At 42.1% G+C, this 14606-nt stretch overlaps 1 pseudogene; it reads right to left on the bottom strand.

Annotated features, from left to right (window-relative positions):
- LOC139002459 (CREB-binding protein-like) overlaps positions 1-14606 on the bottom strand; it is a 76137-nt pseudogene that overhangs the window by 29153 nt on the left and 32378 nt on the right.

Raw genomic sequence — 14606 nt, 5'->3', positions numbered from 1 at the left:
CTCTGTAAAAAATCAATAAAATATATATTTAAAAAATAAAAAATAAAAAAAAAATAACACCCACATAATGAAACCCTCATATACACTCCAAATGGCTGGGGTTGTGAGACCTTCTGGGTTGGTGAACCCAATGAGGTACTGGGAGGCTGGCACCCCCCAAATAGGGCACAGAAGCCCTGCTCCCCTTGCTGTACCTTGCCCTATGCCTCTTCCATTTGGCTGTGCCTGAGTTGTGTCCTTTATAATACACCAGTAGTATTAAGTAAAGCGCTCTCCTGAGGTCTGTGAGCCATTCTAACAGATTATCAAACCTGAGAGGGGGAGCATGAGAACCCCCCAATATATAGGTGGTCAGTCAGAAATATAAGAGGTCTAGATTTCTGATTGGCATCTGAAGTGGGGACCAGTCTTGTGGGACTGAGCTTCCAACCTGAGGGACTGTGCTAACTCCAGGTTCTGTCAGAATTGAATTGAATTGCAGGACACCCAGTTTGTGTCCATAGAAAACTGAATGGCCTGGTGTGGAAAACCCAGACATTTGGTGTTAGAAGCAATGTGAGAGGTAGAAAAATAGTTTTTCCTTTACACATGTACCCTGAATCCTCACCCCACACCGCAAGTTCCACCTAAAGTCTACTAGGATCCTCTTTGAGCTCCTGCCTCTCTGGCATCTACCCCAGGAGCTTGATTTAGGCCTTAACTAACCTTTAGCCTCCCTATCTTTGCCCTGTCCTTGTCTTCCTGATATATATATATAATCACACTGTCCTAGAAAAGATAAATGAATGGTCACAATGGCAACCTGTATAAAAGTATCTCCAAGTAAAAGAATGGGAAATATATTCACATGGTGTGAATATGACAAGACAAACAAGTGGAAGGTGAAAGATTGATTAATGTGCAAGGGATATTTCAGTTCAAAATAATATCACATTAACTCCACCAATTTGAAGTGGGCAGATCTGGTTAAAGATTTCTTGCAAGCAACGCACAAAAATAAATTGCAGAGGAAATTTGGAATAGACAGCTCTTGAAAGCTTTTTAGATTATTTATTTACTCATTCATCCATTTACATAACCTATATTTAGAGTTTGCTGTGTAGATATTGTGCTAGACTCTGGGGAATCTAATCTGTCCTCCAAGAATTTACGGTCTACCACAAGACCTCAGCACACTTTTTCTGTAAAAGACCAGAGAGTAAGTATGTTAGGCCTTGCAAACCATTGGGTTTCTGTTGCACCTCCTCAACTGACACTGTTGCACCAGAACAGCCATAAATAACATGTGAATGAGTAAGCCTGAATCTGTTTCAATACAATTTTTTTAGGGACATGCAAGTTGAATTTCATACACTTTTCACATATCATATAATACCATTCTTGTTTTGACATTTTCCAGCCATTGAAAAAAATGTAAAAGCTCCCAGGCCATATGACATAGGAGGTGAATGGGATTTGGCCCATGAACTCTGGTTTGCCAATGCCTGGTATACATGGTGAGGCCTGGGCGTTAGCAAACCTCTCTTTTCCCATCAGCGCCGACAAGAAGAAAAGAAGTCCATGCCAATTGCTAGGTTTAATGGTACAAGGAAAGCTCTGGGTTTGACTGTGTTACCTATCGATAGAAAGCTACAGTGTTGCTAGAGGTCCCAAAAGAACTATTCACCAGGAATGGCCAATGCTCATCATCTGTAAAATGAAATTAAATCTCTTTCCCTCTTGCTATTGTTGCAAGGATTAGAAATAATGCTCAGAAAGTACCCAGCATGCTGCCAAAAATAGGATTCACTCTATACTGGCTGCTGTAAAAAATTTGGCTTTCCTGCTAAGGATACACAGGACATTTGAAAGACTGTTCTTCCATTTTATTTTGTATAAGGATACTCTTTGGTGTCTTTATAACAGATTTGTGTGCAGTTTGTTGATTGGTTGGTCAATATTTTTAAGTTAAAATTTCACTATTGCTATCACTATTACTTTAACATTTACTACCCTTGTTTAATTTTGGCTGTATGTATGTTTATATGTTTATTCATCCTCACTTATTATTATTACTAGAGGCCCAGTGCACAAATTCGTGCACAGGTGGGTTGCGGCCTGCCCAGCCCCAATCAGGGAGGATTGGGGCCAGGCCTGTCAGGAGGAGAAGATGGCAGGAGGTTGGCCAGCCGGCCACCCCGATTGGGGCCGATCAGAACCGGGCCAGCTGTGGGGAGAAGCTGAGGGTGATTGGCCGGCAGCCCCACCCACAATTGGGGTAGGGGGACTGATTGGGGGCAGGCTGGCTGTGGGGAGGGGCTGTGGGCTGGCCAGCCCCGCCCCCAAATGGGGTGGGGGGGCTGATTGAGGGTCAGCAGCCAGGGGAGGGGCCATGAAAGGTTGGCCAGCCAGCCCCACCCCCAATTGGTGGGAGGGGGTGATTGGGGGCGAAGATGGCTTGGGGGAGGGGCCAGTGGCCAATTGGGGTGGTGGGGGCTGATTGGGGGTGGTGCCAGCCATGGGGAGGGGCTGTAGGCAGTGGGCCAGCTGGCCCCGCCTCTGAATGGGGTAGGGGCTGATCAGGGGCCAGCAGCCTGGAGGAGGGGCCATGGGTGGTTGGCAGGCCGGCTCTGCCCCTGGTCAGAGTAGGGGAGCTGATCAGGGGCAGAGCTGACTAGGAGGAGGAGGGGAGGGCCAATCAGGGTGGTGGTGGCCCATCAGGGGGAGGGGCCACAGGTGGTTGTCCAACTGGCCCTGCCCCTGATCAGGGTGGAGGGCCCAGTGCATGAAATCCGTGCACAGGCGGGAGGGTCCTCAGCCCAACCTGCGTCCTCTTGCAATCTGGGACCCCTCAGAGGATGTCGGGCCTAAACCAGCAGTCAGACGCCTCTCTCACAATCCAGGACACTGCATGTACCAGTGACCATACCTTTCAAACAGGTGAAAGGCACCTTGCTGTTGTATGGGCAGCTACATTTTTTTGCCCTGATTATAAAAAGTACTACATAATAACATGATCCTTCTGAGGCAGTAGTACCATTTCCCCCATCTTATGGGTGAAAAAACTGAAGCAGAGAGAAGTTAAGTAGTTGGCTTGTCACACAGTTATAAGTGTCAGAATCAGGGCTGACCACAAAATGTGCAAGCCAGAGTCCATGCACGTCATTGCTGCATCATCCTGTTTTTTCAGTGTTAGAGTAGCCTTGCCAGGTTTTAATTTTTAAATCTAAGAGACTGTTCCCAATATTATAGGGTAGAGTCCCTAGGCCTGGCCAGCAGTCAGGGCCATCTGTGGGGTGACCAGTGGGTAGGGCAATCGGTGGGCCCCTGCTGTCCTCCATTTTGGCTGGCGGCCTGGCACCGCCTGCCAGCTGGCCCCACCCCCTGATTGCCACCGCCAGTCACCTCCCTCTCAGGGGGAGGAAGAGGCAGATGCTCAACGCAGGAGCGTCTGCCCCCTGGTGGTCAGTGCGTGACTAGTAGTTCCACCAGTCATTCTGCTGTTTGGTCGATTTGCATATTAGAGTTTTATTATATAGGATATACTAGTTTCCATTTTTGGAAGGACTCTGTTTCAAAATAACTGAATGCATTGTTTATCATGCTATCTACTATCTCTTATATAAAGATCCAAATGATAGATTCCTTTCAGAATTTGTTTTGTAATTTCCTTCTAAAATAACTTTAGCCTCCCTGATTACTATTCAATAAATAACACCTAATCCACTGGGTTTTCTATATTGTTTTTGTGCCACGTCTATATTCTGCTTTGTCTTTTGTGAAACACACAGAGCCAAATTTAGTCTCAGCTACAGTGGTCAGTTACTCACAAGTTTCTGTTTAATTTCTCTTGTTTCTCTAAATGATCTTAGATATATCTGTTTTTTTTCTTTTTAATGTCTACCTTCATTGTCGAATCACATTTATATTCTTATATCATAAAAGATTGCTTATACTACAGGATAAAATCAATAGGTAACTAGAACTTAGATGGATGAATAACTGCACATACATCATAAATATATATAGTCATGGACACTGTGGTGAAAATGAGGTTGAAAATGGGAACTTGATTGATTAGTAAGCAATTATCTTCATAGAAGACAAAACAAAACAAACAAAAACAAGAAAACCTCTTTTTCATTGTTATAGGTGCCTGCTGAAACACTGGCCAGCCCTTTGCCACAAACAAGACAAAAGTGTTTGGGTAAGTATGTTTAAGCCATTGCTTCATTGGAAAAGCAACTTAAAATGCATATCACATCGATTAGTTCCCAACGGAAACACCTTGAAAGGCAGTAAATGAAGAACCAGCAACTCCCCTATCCAACTGAGAACACTAGGGGGTGTCCCATAAATATGGGGAAGTGACATTATCAATATCTCTGTGTCACTCTTTGAGTATGAGATTAAATTGTTTTCACATAGACAAAGCCTTGTACAGATTATTGAGTCGGTGCTCAGGCCATACCTGCCAGTCTTTATTCCCTTATATTAACTTGCAATGAAAGCTGCATCTTAAAGACACAAGTTCTAGATCAATGTGGTACATTTGTCACTGTTATAGAATTGAGTTTTAAAATATGTCCTATCTACAATTCAGGTAACTTCTACCAAGTGGATGGTAGTATCTATTTAAAATAGTAAAATTTCCTCCAGTTGCAGATAATTATGAGAAGAGTAAAAGGTGAAAGCAGATTAGCCAGCTGGTTAGACTATTTAGGATTAAAATAGTGACTTGCCCACAATTCCACAGCTAATACATTACAACAAAAATATAACATATTGGATAATAATAAAATAGAACAATTAGTGAACTCTGAAAGTATGGACGAAGACAGACAGACATTGGATAGTAAGATCTAAGAACTATAACACATTAAGTACAATGGGGCACTGTCTCCACCCACCTATTTCTTTCCATTTATTTAATTAAACACACTTAACAAGTTGCTGCTGTACATAAAGTATTTTTCTGGACAGGAAGAACACAAAAATAGATTAAACAGTCTTTGTCTTCAAGGATTTTGTGAGTTACATATTTTTAACCATGCTAGGTACAAATGGATTGTAATTTTAAGGTTAGAAGCCTCTGAGTTTGTACCTGGCTATGTCTCCTCTTGGTTCTATGCAGCTGCCTTACCCTAGATTGACGGGTTATATCCGTCCTACTTGTTTAGTGTCTTACAGGTGCTATTCTTGTTCAGAGTAAGAAGCTTTATGCTTATTTCTCCATTTCTGTGCCTTGTCTCTTCATGGCCAATTGACAAGAGCCTCTCAGGAAGCCTTCCTGACCATGGTCTGCACTTCAGCGGTCAGGTGGCAGCACCTGTTACTCAAGAGTGACGCTTGAACAGAAGACCCTCTTGAAGGCCAGTACAAGCACACCGCCTTGCACAATGCCAAATGTTTAACATACTAACAGTTGAATGTTTCTGGTTGTTATGACTCCTTATTTCTTATTTCTTAGTCATTTTAAGAACTGTTTTAAAACAAAATTGTATGGTAATGATTCTACATGTGCAATGAGCAGCTTTTGACTTCTTTTGGCATTTCAGGCAACCAAACACACACCTGAGACTCCATTCCTGAACCACAGGTGTGCAAGTTACCATCACAAGTAGAAAATCCAGGATCTCAGAGTTTGAGTAAGATGAGTTCGGATTAAGTCCTATTTAAATCATTGTCAGCCACATGTCACATTATCTCAGAAAGGGTACACAGAAGGAGAAAAAGAAAGACAAGGATTCTCCAAACCCTGGGTCAGCCAAAAGTGTAGCTTAAAATGTGACAGGCTCATTCTGTTTCTTATGAGTCAGAATTATTCATTATTCAAATGCAGGGGGAAATGCACAAATATTGAGTTTTTATATTTGGCCTGCTTAATGTCACAGGTTCTGTATAATGTGACAGCATTGCATGTGTACATTGGAAAAATATATGTCCTATTCCTTTTATTCTCGTAAAACCCTATTTCAAGTCATAAAGTGAAGGCAAATTGAGTGGCTTGTCCCTATGTGCTGTTATTTGAACCTCTGCAAACCTGGGCACATAATATATGGCTACTTACTAATAAGATTATTTAGTCTGCAGATCATAAGAGTGCTCTGAAATCTATTTCAAAAGAATGACTGCAGGATTTCCAGTTCTAGCAATATGACCAAATAAGTCTGAGAGCTCACCCAATCCAGTCGCTTAGAAACAGTGGGCAAAAGGTAACTAAAAAGCCTTTTGAGTGCTTAACTGAGCTTTCGAGAATTAGAAGGTAAGCTCTAGAAGCCAAAAATAAAAAAGACACATCTGGCTGGTGTTGCTCAATAGTTGGGTATTGACTCATGAACCAGGAGGTCACCAAATCGATTGCTGATCAGGGCACATGCCCAGGTTAAGGGCCCGATCCCCAGTGGGAGATGTGCAGGATAAATGTTTCTCTCCCATTGGTCTCTCTCTCTCTCTCTCTCTCTCTCTCTCTTTCTCTCTCTCTCCCTTCCTCTCTAAAAATCATTAAAAACTTATTTAAAGCCCTAGCCAGTTTGGCTCAGTGGCTAGAACATTGGCCTGTGGACTGAAGGGTTCCAGGTTCAATTCTGGTCAAGGGCACATGCTCATGTTGCAGGCTTGATCCCCAGTAGGAGGCATGCTGGAGGCAGTCCGTCAATGATTCTCTCTCATCATTGATGTTTCTGTCTCTCTCTCCCTCTCTCTTCCTCTCTGAAATCAATAAAAATATATTTTAAAAAACTTATTTTAAAAAATAAGACTCAAAATAGAAATGGAAGTACATGGGCGTGCTCTATCTTGTTCACTTGGATTTTAGTATCCACATGATTTTTTAAAAAGGTGGGGAATGTAGCTCCTAAAGGTTCACTCCTTGGAGGGTATACAAGGGGGAAAATATACCAATAGACATAGGGAAGGGACAAGAAAGACCAGGGCAGATTGGGTAAAACAAACAAACAAAAGTCTTCTTGAAAATACAAACCTAAATATACTTTCATCATGGTCAGATATTACCACATGGTCCAGAATTAATACAAAGCTTGATCATGAACTACTGGTAGTCCTAGGGCACCTACACTTCCAAAAGTCAGACCAAGGGATTCTCATGGAAAGAATAAATCCCACCTAAAAGATAAGGTCACCATGAAAAATTACCAAACACAAGGGAAATCAATCCAACGTGTGCAAGACTAAGCTGTATTAAAACTGCAAGGATTTCAGATTATAGAACAATATTCAGAAAGCAAACATAAATAAGTAAAATAATTAGAGGCATAAAATCTAATTGTCAAGCTACTTAGGCTAAAAATAAGGCATTGGAAATAATCCAATTAGAACTTAAACAAATGAAAACATATAATATCAGAAGTTAAAAACTCAATAGATAACAGATTAGAAATAGCTGAGAGAACTTGTGAACTAAAATATGGATCTGAGGAAATTGATAGGATAAAAGACAATATCACAAAGAAAAGCAATGAAGAGTCATAATAGATAAAACAAGGAATTCCAAGACTTGGTTAATATAAGTTCCAAAAGAAAAGAATAAAGAGAGGAAATATTCAAGAAGATAACAGCTGAAATTTTATTTTGAGAAAAGATGAAAGACATAAATCTTTATACTGAGGATGTATGTCTAGTAACTCTAGAGCAGAGTAAATAAAACTAAATGCACACCTAGACACATTATTGTGAAACCAAAGAATACTAAAAAGAAAACAAATTTAAAAGCCAAAAGAAGGAAGAATAGATTATCTATAGTGATACAAAAATTTGATAGACAATAGATACTAAAGGACACATAACAATGAAACAATACATTGAAAATATTTATAGAAAATAATTGTGACACATGAACTTGCATCCAACTAACCATCTATCTGTAATAATAAAAGTGTAATATGCAAATCAACCAAATGGGTGAACAGCAGAATGACCTTTCAGATGACCACACTATGACATGCACTGGAACCAGGTCAGCCAAGGTGGGCACAATGCGATTCATCAGGGGCCCCGCCGTCACCCCATGATCACTCTGCAGAGGGAGGCCCAGGCCGCTGGCCAGCGGAGCAATCAATCGGGGGCTCCGCAATCGCCCCACAGAGGGAGGCCCAGGCAACCCTCTGTGGGGCGATCAATCGGGGGTGGGGGGGCTCCGCAGAACTGGGGAACTGAGGAACCAGGGGTATGTGGTGGTGAACACAGGCAGTGCCAGGCCAAGGTAAGTGCAGGTGGGGGACTGGGCTGCAAAACCAGCAGCTGGGACTGTGATGCCAGCAGCCAGGGGAAGGAAGGCCTACCCTTGCACAAATTTCATGCATCGGGCCTCTAATATATATATATACTAGAGGACCAGTGCACAAAAATTTGTGCACTCGTTGGGGGGGGGGGTCCCCCAGCCCAGCCTGTGCCCTCTCACAGTCTGGGACCCCCCGGGAGATAACGACCTGCTGGCTTAGGCCTGCTCCCGGGTGGCAGAGGGCAGGCCCAATCCCTAGGTGCAGCCCCTGGTCAGGCTCAGAGCAGGGCTGATTGGGGAGTTGGGGCACAGCCCCATCATGCACAGAGCAGGGCGGATCGGGAGGTTGCAATGCCACCCTCAGTCACGCTCAGGGTAGACTGATTGGGGGGTTGGGGCACCGCCCCGTTACACTCAAGGCAGGGTCAATGGGGAGGTTGCGGTGCCACCCCCGTCACGCACAGAGCAGGGCCGATCAGGGGGTTGGGGTGCTGCCCCCTGTCACTCACAGAGCAGGGCCGATCAGGGGGGTTGGGGCACTGCCCCCTGTCACTCACAGAGCAGGGCCGATCAGGGGGTTAAGGAGCTCCCCCCTGTCACTCACAGAGTAGGGCCGATAGGGGAGTTGGGGCATTGCCCCCTGTCACACACAGAGCAGGGTGGATCAGGGGGTTGGGGCGCTGCACCCTGTCACACTCAGGGCAGGGCCAATGGGGAGGTTATGGCTCTACCCTGTCACACATAGAGCAGGGCCCGTGGGGGGGGGAGGAGTTGGGGCGCCACACCCTGTCACACACAGAGCAGGGCGGATCAGGGGGTTGGTGTGCTGCACCCTGTCACACACAGAGCCGCAGGGCAATCGGGGGATTGGGGAGCTCCCCCCTTATCAGGCACAGAGCAGGGCTGATCAGGGGGTTTGGGCGCTGCCCCCTGTCACGCTGATCCCGGTGCCGGGAGCCTCGCTGCTCCGCTGATCCCGGTGCTGGGAGGCATATTACCCTTTTACTATATAGAATAGAGGCCTGGTGCACTGGTAGGGGCCGGCTGGTTTGCCCTGAAGGGTGTCCTGGATCAGGGTGGGGGTCCCCACTGGGGTGCCTGGCCAGGCTGGCTGAGGGGCTGAGGGCTGTTTTCCCGCTGGCAGTTGACTAAAAGCTTCCAACCGCTCCTTGTTTTCTTTTTTTTTTTTTATTCTGGGCCAGCTTTAGCTCTGAGGCCTCGCTGCTGAAAACATGGATACAATGTTGCGGTCCGGGGCTGACTGACAGCCGGTTTTGTTTAGCTTCTTATTTGCAACATAGTAATAGTTGCTTAGAGTTGCAGTTGAGAGTCCGGCAAGTGAGGCGGGGAACGTTGGAGTCTGCAGTCCCTGGAGGAAGCAAGCCTCCCTGCTCGCTTCAGTGCATGGCTGCCGGCCGCCATCTTGGCTGATAGTTAATTTGCATAAGGATACGCTGATTAGCCAATGAGAAGGGTAGCGGTCGTACGCCAATTACCATGTTTCTCTTTTATTAGTGTAGATACACATATACACACTGAATGGCCAGATTATTATGACCACCTGACATTTGTAGGCAAATTAGCTATAATTTCATGCTGAAGTTGCTAGAGGGCCAGACCATTATAAATAGGGAAGCAGGTTGTTTACCACAGCAGTAGAAGTGATTTTTTTTCTGAAGATATGGGTAAACAACACGATTTTATAGTCTTTGAATGTGGGATATATATATATATATATATATATATATATATATATACACACACACACACATATATACACACACACACATATACACACACACACACACTCTAGTGGGCCAGTGCACAAAATTCGTGCACGGGGGGGGGGGGGAGGCTTCCCTCAGCCCAGCCTGCACCCTCTCCAATCGGGGACCCCCTGTGGGATCAGGCCTAAACCAGCAGTTGGACATCCCTCTCACAATCTGGGACCACTGGCTCCTAACCACTCACCTGCATGCCTGCCTTATCGCCACTAACTGCCTCTGCCTGCCTGCCTGATTGCCCCTAACCCCTCTCTGCCTGCCTGCCTGATCACCCCTAACCTCTCTGCCTGCCTGCCTGATCTCCCCTAACTGCCTCTGCCTCGGCCCCACCACCATGACTTTGTCAAGAAGGAAGTCAGACGTCCAGAAGATGGCCGGTTGACCCAGTCTAATTAGCATATTACCCTTATATTACCCTTTTATTAGTATAGAAAAATTATATAAGATAGGATTGCTTAAATGGGGGGCGGGGGGGCTTTTTCAGCAGGAGGAGATGCTCTTGGCAAACAGAAATACATAATCCCTATATCTGGACTGATAGCCAGTCATATGCACTATACTGCCAAACCGGTCATTAAAAAATTGAACTGCTTTCTTACACCTTACACCAAACAGCTGTTTCCCTTAAAACCCTTCCTCAGCCCCCACCTTAGGTTCTGCCTTCACAGTTCAACCAGATTAGGTTCTGATTGGTCAGTTTCTATGCCAGTCAGTGTCAAAAGCTCCGCTTCCTAGGCAGCCATTGGCTCCTCGTAGTTCACACAGATTTGGTTCTGATTGGTCAGTTTCTATGCCAGTCAGCGTCAAAAGCTCCATTTCCTAGGCAGCCATCTTGTGATGGTGTGATGGAGTGAGGGTTAATTTGCATATTGCCTCTTTATTTTATAGGATATCTATATCTATATCTATATCTATATCTATATCTATCTATATCTATATCTATCTATCTATATATATATATATATATATAGAGAGAGAGAGAGAGAGAGAGAGGCTAATATGCAGAGTGTCCCCATGGGATTTCGATCTGAAGACTGGGAGTTCAATTGCTCGCTATGACATGTGCTGACCACCAGGGGACGGTGCAGAATGAAGGAAGGCCCTGGCAGGCAGCCAGAAGACCCCAGTCAGCTCTGATTGCCAGTCAGGCCTAGGGGCCCAACTTGGGCAAAACTTTCATGCACCAGGCCTCTAGTTTTTCAATAATGAGAGAAAGCTAAACCATTTTGTTCCCAAAAAAGGCTAAGAAAATTTACTGTTTACAAATGTTCACTGAAAGAAGTGCTAACAGACATATTTTATGAAAAAATAAACTGAGTCCATATGGAAAGAGTGAGATGTGAGAAACAATAGTGAACATATAAATTAGCAAGCAAGCATTTACTTTATAAAAATAATAATCAAATGTGGTATGTAATAAAGACGAAGTATAAATTAAAACATTGTGCAACAATTACCCACATATTGAAAGAGACACTGAGGGGTGGGTGATTGCAAATAAATTAGCCTCTATTATTATCTTGAAAAAGTTTGAGATAACAAATAATTTTAGTTTAAATCTTTCTTATTCAAATTTTAGGGGTAATCACTAAAAATACAAACAAAACATTTATTTTCAAAACCAGTAGAAGAGGAAAAATTAGCATAAACAACATCTCATATGTTTAGAAATTTGAAAAAGCACTCCTAAATTATTCATGAGTCATAGAAGATATGAAATTAGAATTAGAACAAATGTTAAAATGAATGCCAATGAGACATACGTAAAGCAGTACTTTGAAGGAAATTATAATCTTAACGCAAAAGGAAAAATAATAAAATAATCATCCAGTTGGAATAAATATACAATAGAATATACTCAAGAAAATTAGAAGAAAAGAAAATGTTAAAATAAAGCCAAATATTGTAAAGAAAAATGAAAAATATTAGAACTAATTAGAGCTACACGGTCCATTAAGGTAGCCACTAGCTTCATGTGTCTAATGTGGCTAGTGCAACTATGGAAGAGAATTTTTAATTCAATTTTAATTAACTTGACTATAAAATTTAAAACTGAAGCAATACAAATTTTATTTTATTAAATATTATTATTTAGGTAGAATTCTCATTGTTTTAGCAGACTATATTTTACTTTAACCATTGAAAATTAATCATTCAATTTGAGATCTGTATGAAATACATGCCAAATTTGGTGAAATAGTATAAAAAGAATAAAATATTTTAGTAATTTATATATTGATTTATGTTAGAATGATAATTTTTGTATATATTATATTAAAGAAAATATATTATTAAACTTAATTTCATCTTTTTTTTTCTGTGTGTTTAAATGTAGCTACCAGAAAATTTTAAATTACTTATATGGTTCATATTTCATATCTATTGAACAGTGCTGACTTACAGAGTTTAGCAATGCTATTGAGAATAATATTAAAATACAAAATATAATAGTGTTTCTATGCAACAACAAACAATTATAAATAAAATCTTATTATGATACAATTTGTAATTGCCACAAGATTATAAAGAACTAAGAGAAAAATTACTGAAAGACATAAAGTATACCTAGATAAAAAGAGAAATGTTCCAACTTAATTGATTAGAAGTTTAAATATCTTAAAGATGATAATTCTGTTCAAATAAACATAGATTCAGTGCAATTCAGTACACTTTTATACACTGCATATGGACATTTGGAAGAGGAAATTAAAAAGCAGTGCCATTTAGACTTTTATATAAATCTAACAAAATATGTGCAGGATCTATATGCTAAAAACTATGAAATACTAATGAAATAAATTAAATAAAATCTATTAAAATGAAGAGATATGTCATATTCATGTATTGGAAGACTCAGTATTGTTAGTATGAAATTTTTCCTCAAATTGATCTATAAATTAACATAATCTCAATCAAAATCATAGTAGAAATTTTAGAGATATCAATAAGTAAACCTAAAATGTATATGGAAACACAAGGGAATTAGAATAGTTGAAACAATTATGACAAAGAAAAAGTTGGAGAGCTCATACTATGTAATTTCACAACCTACTATACAGCTACAGGTATCAAACAATATATATCAAAACAGACCCACACAAATATGGCCAATTGAACTTGACAAAGGTACAAAGGCAATTAATGGGATAGAGTCAGTCTTTTCAGCAAGTGTTTCAAAATAATTAAACATCTATAATAATAAAAGCGTAATATGCTAATTAGACCAGCAGTCCTCTGGACGACCTTCCAGACGAAGCCGGGGCTGCAAGGGAAGCCCGGGTCCCAGGTGCCTGCCAGCAGCTGGAGGGAAGCCTGGGTCCTGGGTACTAGAGCGATGCCGGTGCTGGCAGTTGTGGGGAGGAAGGCTTACTCTTGCATGAATTTCAAGGTGCATTGGGCCTCTAGTTTATATTAAAGAACCTGAAAAGGCCTGGCTGGTGTACTCAGTGGTTAGAGCATCAGCCTATGCACCAAAGGGTTTCGGGTTCCATTCCCAGTCAAGGCACATACCTGGGTTGCTGGTTCAATCCTGGGCCCTGGTTGGGGTGAGTTCTGGAGGCAGCCAATCAATATGTCTCTCTCATGTTGATGTTTCTCTCTTTCCCTGCCCCCTTTCTCCCTTCTACTTTCTCTAAAAAAAATCAATGGGAAAAATATCCCCTGGTGAGGATTAAAAACAAACAAACAAAAAACCTGAACATCTACCTATTCCTATCATATGCCTACTATAAAAATTAAATCAGAATGGTGCATAGGCCTAAATGTAAAATTTAAAACTATCATGTTTAAAAACATAACATGAGGGGGTGAGGGGGGTAGAGTCTTTTAACCTTGAGTTAGGCAAGGAATTCTTAGACATAATACCATTAAAACAATCAATAAAAGAAAAAAAAATGGTAAATTGAACTTTATTATCTATATATATAAAAGCCTAAGTGTCCATCGACTGTCCAACCGGTAGCTATGATGCTAACTGACCACCATGGGGCAGACGCTCAACGTAAGAGCTGCCATGACATACACTGGCTGTCACCATGAACCTGGCACCAACAAACCAACACTCAGCTTCCCCCAAGTGGGACACAGGCCCTGCCACCACCCTGGAGCGACACCCCACCAAATCGCAGCCAATGCTGCCAAGACCCCATGATGCAAAATGCAGCCCACAGCCCAACCCGGAAACGGTCGCTGTAGGTGCCAGGTAATGAAGTTACATAGCAACTCGCGGCTTCCTCTCCCTAGCAACTAGCCTCCTTGTAGTTCTTCAGTCCAGGAACATGACTTGCTTTATAGCCAGTGCAAACATTTTACACTTTAACCAAATGTTTGTGAAGTGTTTTTATGTGCCTCATCTCATTTGATCCTCACAGAAGTCCTGGAGTAGGTAGATAGGAGACTTGGGTAGAATCCTATTTTCTTTTCATTAACTGGAAAACGGAGATTTAGAAAGTTTAGAAAAAACCCGACTGAAAAGAAGTAAGAAATGGTGGACCTTGACAATGACTTCAGGTTTTCTCACTGCGCAGAATATAGTCAAACATTGCTGCAGTTAAATATTTTATCCTTTGTTCTCCCTGCGTGATCTACAATAATTATCTGCTTCT

This window comes from Myotis yumanensis, unplaced genomic scaffold, assembly GCF_028538775.1.
Source record: "Myotis yumanensis isolate MYYU_CA2020_CCGP unplaced genomic scaffold, mMyoYum1.0.hap1 SCAF_2, whole genome shotgun sequence".
In the NCBI taxonomy this organism is placed as follows: Eukaryota; Metazoa; Chordata; class Mammalia; order Chiroptera; family Vespertilionidae; genus Myotis; species Myotis yumanensis.
Note: the sequence above shows the minus strand (reverse complement) of the source record. Positions and strands in the feature narration are given on the sequence as shown.